Source organism: Magallana gigas, chromosome 6 (genome assembly GCF_963853765.1).
Source record: "Magallana gigas chromosome 6, xbMagGiga1.1, whole genome shotgun sequence".
Taxonomy (NCBI): Eukaryota; Metazoa; Mollusca; class Bivalvia; order Ostreida; family Ostreidae; genus Magallana; species Magallana gigas.
In genome coordinates, this window is record NC_088858.1 from 51792706 (window position 1) to 51800986 (window position 8281).

Below are 8281 nucleotides of genomic sequence, written 5' to 3' on the forward strand. Positions count from 1 at the left end.
GTGATTAATTCATGGACCACTGAGCATTCTTAACACAAGACATTCCTCTAATTAATGATCGTCATTAAAAATTACTCAATGAGTTTAAGCAACATTCACAAAACAATTCACAATCAATATGTACAGAATTTATCAATTTTACACGAATATTGTCTTCAAAACGGTTTGTTGCTACAATATGTGAACATTTTGTAGAAGCATTCTTTATTTACCAAGAGTTACAATAAAAAAATTCTTGTGTTTTTACAACTTCCTTGGAATATGATTGGGCTAACTTTGGTGGAAAAATCATCAACAGGTATATCATAGGAAGGGTTTTAAGAGACTACTGTTTACCATGTGAATAGTATTTGTAGTAAATATATGTAGATATACTTCACCGAAATTGTTTAGAGTGGTTGCTAAATATAAACTGCAGGTCTGTAGTTCCCGGTCTGAAAATATACGAATTAATGTCTTGGAAGCTACAGTGCCTCCCTTATAAAGATGCTGCAATTTGCGACCCACAAATTATGCGCTAGTTTAGACTGATTAATCCTACTTCCGAACATACTCTGTACAAATCTTTAATTCAAAAAAAAAAACTTCGGACATTATACTACATATATTGTTTTTTAACATGCCTCTAAAATTATTTTAAACACCATCACCAGCCCCCTAAAGTGAAGCATACCGGGTTTTTTTTTTTACATGTACCTGTACTACCAGAAATACTGTATTTTTGTAAACTGCAGTATTTTACTATGGCACTGTAGGCCCTAGGTCGTCCATTCAAATTCTTTTCAGACATACAGATAGCTGTGTATCTTATGTGGTTTTTAAGATGATGATGAAGGGACAGACCAATGACAACATTGATAATCTTAAGTGATCATGTCTTGGCTTGATGAAATCCAAATGCAGATGATCGATGCATTGATACACACATTAAGGATTACATTAGTATTATATGATAGTACTTTGTGCTTACGAAAATCGGTACCCAGTTTACATCAAAAAGTACATTTATATATCCAGGTAGACATTGATATGCATGATACGTTATTAAGACTAAGAGTTCATGCATAAGCCTCGAAAAATTCAAGATGGCCGTGATGATATACTAGTATCGAATCGAAGGAACAGTTTTCATTTCGGAAGCAATTAAAACGTTAGATGCCTGTATATTGAACAAGAAAATTATGAAAGGTAATTTGTAGGTAGAAATCAGATCTATTACTTTTGACGTGGCATACATTACTGTAGTTTTTCTTCCACTACGTTAAAAAAAACATTAAATTATCGTACATATTGTGTATTAATAAGACAAACATTTTTTTTGTAGAAATTGATAATGTATGGATATAAATTTTACTTGACATTTGCTGAAAGAAAATCTGCTGTAATGACTTTATAATAAAAAAGGGAGGGAAATTGCATGAATTTTAATAACATATATCTATATTTTATCTTTAATCAAATCATGATTATATTATCATTAAAAAATTTTAATCTCTCTAAAATTAAAAAAAATATATATAAAAATACAACATATCAAATCCTGAAATGTGAGACAAATAGAATTGGAGACTTTTATAGATATTATGCAATAAAGCAACAGTAACTGTTCTTGATTACAGAAAGACCCATAACTCTGTCATGAATCACATATCCTGAACTGATTATGTTCAGACGAGTTCTTCGGAAACACCCGATGGCTGTATCAGAAACAACTAAATCACAAAATAAACAAACAATTTTTCAATAATAAAAAATATACCTGTCACAAAAGAAAAAAATAAATGAAAAAATATTAAACCAGATTCTAAAAGAGATAACTTACTTTAATTTCAATTACAAATCATTCAATTGACTTATAAACAAAATATTATTTCCAAACTTTTAACAATTAAGTTGGTATTTAGATTTTGAATAATTTCTTAAACTCGAGGAACAATTTCAAATCAATTTCAATAAAATTAACTCAAGAAAAATGTCAATAAATGTTGTCACTTTTCCATTGTCCTGGTTCCTGGCACCAGTGTATTCCCGGTGACCTTACACCAAACCCTGGACATCACACATATAGACAGGTAAATTGACTGATACAACCATTGTTCCGGTACATAAATAGTTAAGATGCTACAACAGAACACACAAATACCCATGCCTCCAGCGTAGACCGCTACCGGCAACCATACACCAACAGTGCGTGTTCCCGAAATGGATAAAATAAAAGCGGGTCTGGCCCTCCGTAGTCGTCGCCGATGTTTACAATTCAGCATACTAGCAGGTATAAACCATAATTTCCCCAAACATAATGACCTTTCAAATAGAATGGAATAAACTCTAAAAAATTTATCATTAACGTTCAGTACTTAAATGACAATTTTTCATTTGAACACGTTCTTTGAAAACTAACCTTTATAACAATGCAAACAAAACAATTAAACACATATAACATTTAATATCATAAAACAAATATCTTGAAATTGGTTACAAACACACGGGAGACTACAAATTGGGAGACGTTTCCAAATCTTGAAGACCACTACGTGCCTCTAAACAGACACACGTCCCCATTGTTGGACTGCATGGACTGGAAAATTAGCAGTGCACACGTCAATCCAGAAACAGTTTAAAAAGTAAAACGAAAAGTGGGAAAGTATGACTGTACTTAGCGCCGGGTTTTTGGCCCATTTCAGTCGCTTCTGTTGCGGGTTTTTTAACCCTGTATCACTTTTGTTAATTTTTTTAAAGAGTCTAGTAAATTTCCAACATGAACTAAGATTTTAGACTGTGATACAAAAAGCTCTTTCTATGTTTTTCTCCTTACAACTTTCGAAAAAAGGAGATTTTTCGCTTATTTGCCCTTGATTAAACAAACGAATCATATTAAAATTCATGAGAGGTGGAGCTGGCATTATCAGAATGGTACTAAATTTAAACTAAGATGATTACCAATGCTATGTATAAAAGTTCATGTGACCATTCTTTCACCATAACCCTATCTATTCTATAAGGTACGAGTATATTATTTACTATTGTTTCAACAAGTAGACTACGCACATGTAAGTACAGAAGACTTTAAATCAATGCTTGACAACCTAACATGTTCAAAAATAGTGTCCTAGTTAGTACATAACATGCTATCTTACACGTCACGTGATAGAATTTTGTATTCACAAAGTTACCTGATGTAAGAAAACAGGTGGTGAATTATAATATTCAACTTGCATCAACCTTTGGTTACAACGGAGAAAGCAAAAGTAAGAAGAAGCAGTTTAAACCATGAGCGAATCTCCCTTTGACATAACTTTGATGATGCAAATATAAAACTACTGTTAAACGGAGAACAATAGACAAATATGCGCTTACTATGTATGAAGTCAATATAAAAATGGGCGTCTTCATTATCGTATGGAGATTCAAAAAATCGTGATGACCCCCGCCTATAAAAACATCATCAAAGTTATGTCAAATTATGTTGACTAACAAATAATATTTTAACTTTGAATATTACAGTGCTACCAAAAATATTTCTGTGAAAAACAAAATCTGAAAAATTTAATCAGAATTTTCATCTTCAATGCTAAAAGTTCAACTTTTTTTTAGCCTAATTCAATAATATAGTAAAAATATCGAATGTTATGTCAATAATAATTCACTTCATAAATACTTTTTGTGTTAAGAATAATTTTACTCATGACATTGAACTTTATAACAATCCAAATTTAAGAAATAAAATCCTGAGTAAACGACGTCCTTAAGTGCAGTCATCCTTTAAAACAAAGATATATATACAACCATACTAGGTACGTTACAAACTCCTCCTGCTTCTGAGCGCTAGTAAACTGAAAGTAGTCAATTAAGTTTAACTTTTTTTTCATAGGTGTTTTCTACAAAGGAATAACACACGTATGTCAATACTGATTGTGGATTACAAGAACCCAAGAATGATAACTCTTCTTGTGTTACTGATTTTTACTTCTAATAGCTTCCAAAGTGTTATGTCTTCATGCTTAAGAGAAAAAAATTATCAACTTTTAAGATATTATTCACAATAAAAAACTTTTTTTCATTGTTGTCCACTCATTACTAATGTACACAAATGTATAATAAATAAAGATAGAGATTTTATTACACTTTTATAATATATATTTATAAATATACAAAAATTATGAAGCCGAAGCAAAGTGATAAATGTAGATCATGATCAGAACAGATTAATAAGGGGAGATAGTAAATGACTAAACAGAGGGTGTATAGGGAAAAGAAGAATAGGACAAACTCCTTTACGGCATGTTCTGTGTCATACATCTCTTACCTTGACATCTCTTACCCTATAGCTCTCTGTTTCACCTTGTATTATATTATCTCTTACTCTGCCACATCCTTTATACCCTGTCATGTGTCGTCCATTTCTTACCCTGTAATCCCCTGATACACCCCGTGCTATATTACCTATCTCTTACCCTGCCACATACTTTACATCCTGGTCTGCACCGCCCCTAGCTTACCCTGCTACACTGTATATCCTTAACATCCTGTTCCTTGCCGTTCATCTCTTACCCTGTCATCCCCTGTTACAAGTTGTACTTGTATTGAGCCTTCAAAAATAGGGTAGGCACATATGTTTGGCGTATTTCTCAAAATATGGATAAGAATCTGTGATCATGTTTAAGAGGCTGTCCAAGCAAACATCAGGCGAATATATAAGAAAACGTCGCACATTGATTTTCACGAATTTTTTGTTTTCCCTCTGAAATAGTTTCTTTGTATTCTCTTTTAACCCACAATAATGATGATTTTCTTGAAAAAATAATTTAAGTGGTTATTCGGACGGGAAGATATATATATTTCGTTCTCTTATATAAATCATTGAAACCATGTACCAAACTGTGAGCTTTAAAATCCAATACATTGTTATTGGTGAGGCGCGGGGGTGTTAAGGAAGCATATGGGCAATATGCCGTCTTATTTGACTGTTGTATTCAAAATCGTGAAATAAAATAATTATTTTAAATAAGATCAAAAACTTAGTATTATCCTTTGAAATAGATGTCAGTGCAATGAAATCGGGTAGTACATCACTGCCACATTGGTGCATTATTACGTGACACCTATTAATATCTTACGTATATTCCTTAACATAAAATGAGATAGAACAATACTACCTCGCGGTTTCCAAAATAAAATAAACATACCAAGTGAAGGCAAAACATCTCAGTTTAATAAAAACCGCTGCTAGAATCCTATGTATTTCCTTATTAAAAAGTTATTCATCCGGTTCTCGTAAAACCTTCTAAATTTTTATAAAGTTTGCACGGAAAACGGCAAATTGCATTTAAACAATACACACCATGGGATTCTAGCAGCACTTTTCAATTTAAGCATTGATTAAACTAACGATACGTATACAATTTCAAGTTCAATATACACGGGGTAGTTTTGTTCTAATCGGATTTTTATATCGTAAACAACGACAGAGGAAAGCCTGGCAGAGAAATAAAAGAAAATTTACATACCTTTTAGCGAATGATTGATAAAACTAACATCTCCCCCAGTATCCTTATGTTCAATTCTCAATAAATCACACCACAATACTTTATTAGAGTTCTTAGATTAGTTATATTTTGAATATGTTTACAATGCTTTTCGATCAAATTCACACGACATTCAACTTTTAGTCATGACGTCATCAATGTGTAAATCTACGTAATACAAACTAATTTCTGGCAAAAAATGTCTTCAATATTTTTTATTTGTTTTTGGTCTACGTTTCGTTGCTTATATATTTGAATATGTACATAATAACTAAGATTTTTGATTTCACGGAATTACATGTAACTCAGATTCCATATGCTTCCTTAACACCCCCGCGGGGTTTGTATTTTTTATAAATGAGAAAATATTTTGACTTTTTATTGATAAAATAAAATGAGTAGGAAAAGCTTGCGTTGAAAAATTGTAGACAAGTATATTTTGGTAATGTTTGATAATTTCAGTTACCCCCCTTGCCAAATGAATATTTGGAGGCTTAAAATCTAAAGAAATAAATAAAAGCAATAAATTTTCAACTATAAATAATTCATATAAAATCAGTTTAATTGTTTATGATAGGAATAATTTTTTTTAACGCTGAAATATATTTTAAAAAAATATTCAGTGCGGGTATATTTTCAAAACCAGTGTAAACAAAGATGGCCGCCGCTAACGTCTGTGCACAGCATGCTGCCAGAGTTGATTGTTTTTCGGTGTTTTGGTGATATTGTCTCGATCTCAAATACCATTGGAAGTTAAATCAGGTCGCCAATAATAGTAAGCATCCCGAACCTTTTATTGAAACTGAGATGAATTACTGTTACCAGACAAATTTCAACAAGTCAGACAACAAATTATGCAGCTATGGGTAAATTGATGTACACATCCACTCCTCAAAGAAAAAAGCAAGAGGTGTTCACCTGATGACGACAGAGGAACGTTATTTCTTGACAAATGGGTAGTTCCAGAGGGGTCAGGTAAACAATATGCATTGTGTGAGAGAGAATGAGAGAGAGAGAGAGAGACAGAGAGAGAGAGAGAGAGAGCATTCTTACATTTATATTATTTAATATCAGATGTTTACTTGCACATTTAATTTTTATTAATTGCATTCACATACCATGAATAAATCTTTGTAAAATGATAGTACAACAATAATCATAGAGTGTTTCATGTGGAAAAATATCCTACAAAATCTTTAGATAGGATTGTGTTGAAATTTGGAGTACTCTTTTTTTCCTTTGATAGGTCAATTTAGTCTTCAATCTTCATCTCTTTAATTTTCGTAATTGAAAAATATCCCTTTGTTAAAAATTGAGGAAAAAATGTTATGAAATGACGATTTTTTTTATAACATACACACCAGAAAATATGGGGTGGAATCTCTGTGTGTGTTCCACAATATTTATTATCAATTTTAAGATCTTAACACTTGAAGGTACATGAATTTGTTTTTATTATGTGTTTCTCTATTTTTTTTTTTTTTAGAGAAGTGCAAATGAAATATTCTTCTGGAAAATACTGTCCTTCTATATTTAAACTTGGATAAAACATAGAAAAAAAACCCTACAAGATTGCTGAAAGAAAGAAAACCCATCAAGTTGCTTGGCATGATGGATCTGGATGACTTTTACAGCATCTAATATCATGGGTAAAAATGATATTCCTGCACATGAAACGGTAAAAGTGTGCCAAATAAGAAAGAAGATCAAGAAGGGGGTTCAGGGATTATGTGAAGCAGTAATTTGAAATGATATTTTTAGATGGCAGAGAAATTAACTAGATTTGCAAGTCATTATATAAATGGCCACATTCATTTAAATTAACCAATGTTTTCCTAAGGAGTGGTTGAATTTCCAGACGATATCACTTGGAATTTGTTTTTCTCAATTTAATCATCTGCACATTTTCTTCAATGAATAAAGGATGCAAACAAGACTATGATAAGATGCTTTGAAGTTTGTCGGATTTACCACATGAGAGAGAGAGAGAGAGACAGAGAGAGAGAGAGAGAGAAGTTGAATGAACTAGTCTTCATGCATCATGCACTGTATGTACATGTTATCATTTAGCATTTTAATGCTCAATAAATTGTTAAATTGTTATCTTGCATGAGTTTATTCTGTGTTTATTTATTCCAAATTGCTACTGCACACTTTCTTAGATAACTAATTTAATTTTAATGTTATTATTAGTTTGATATCTTCATCTATGGTTGTTTGTCATACTAACAGTATCCACTGTTAACATGCAAATATATGTACTGACATCACTTAGCATTAGCAATATTATAAAATAACACCGTCCAAGTAAATTGTCCAAACATAGCATTGATACATGTAAATGAAATTTATTCTTTCACTCTTATAAGCATGTCTACGAGAAAACCATGCAAATATGGAAAAAAAAGCTGCGGCAGCAAGTCTCAAGAATGAACAGAATTTTATCATAGATTTAAAGGATACCCATCTAGGATCAGATATATGATGTTTGTTTTTGCAGTGGATGTTTCTATTTATAGTAACGTCCAGTATTGCATTCTGGTTAATTAGCCTCTAAAATCCAGAAAAGTTAAGAGAAAAATTGTCAAATTCAGTAATTAATTACAAAATGTATAAACAAAGTTTGAAAAAAATAAGACTATATTCTTAAAGAGGAAGTTCAAACCTTCAATCGTTGCATATTTTTTTTCAAATATCTATTTACACCATGAAGTCCCAAGGGTGTAAATGTTGGCAGGATGCCAAGAAATGATAAT

At 31.6% G+C, this 8281-nt stretch overlaps 2 long non-coding RNA genes across 2 annotated transcripts; one reads left to right on the plus strand and one right to left on the minus strand.

Annotated features, from left to right (window-relative positions):
• Positions 1 to 1562: 1562 nt before the first annotated feature.
• On the minus strand, positions 1563 to 4500 carry LOC136276460 (uncharacterized). The gene is made up of 2 exons (XR_010714900.1): positions 1993 to 4500; positions 1563 to 1712 (listed from the first exon to the last, which is right to left on the minus strand). It is a non-coding gene; the product is annotated as an uncharacterized lncRNA (long non-coding RNA).
• Positions 4501 to 6142: 1642 nt separating this feature from the next.
• Positions 6143 to 7628, plus strand: LOC136276513 (uncharacterized). Its single transcript, XR_010714992.1, has 2 exons — positions 6143 to 6500; positions 7012 to 7628. It is a non-coding gene; the product is annotated as an uncharacterized lncRNA (long non-coding RNA).
• The last annotated feature ends 653 nt before the right edge of the window (positions 7629 to 8281 follow it).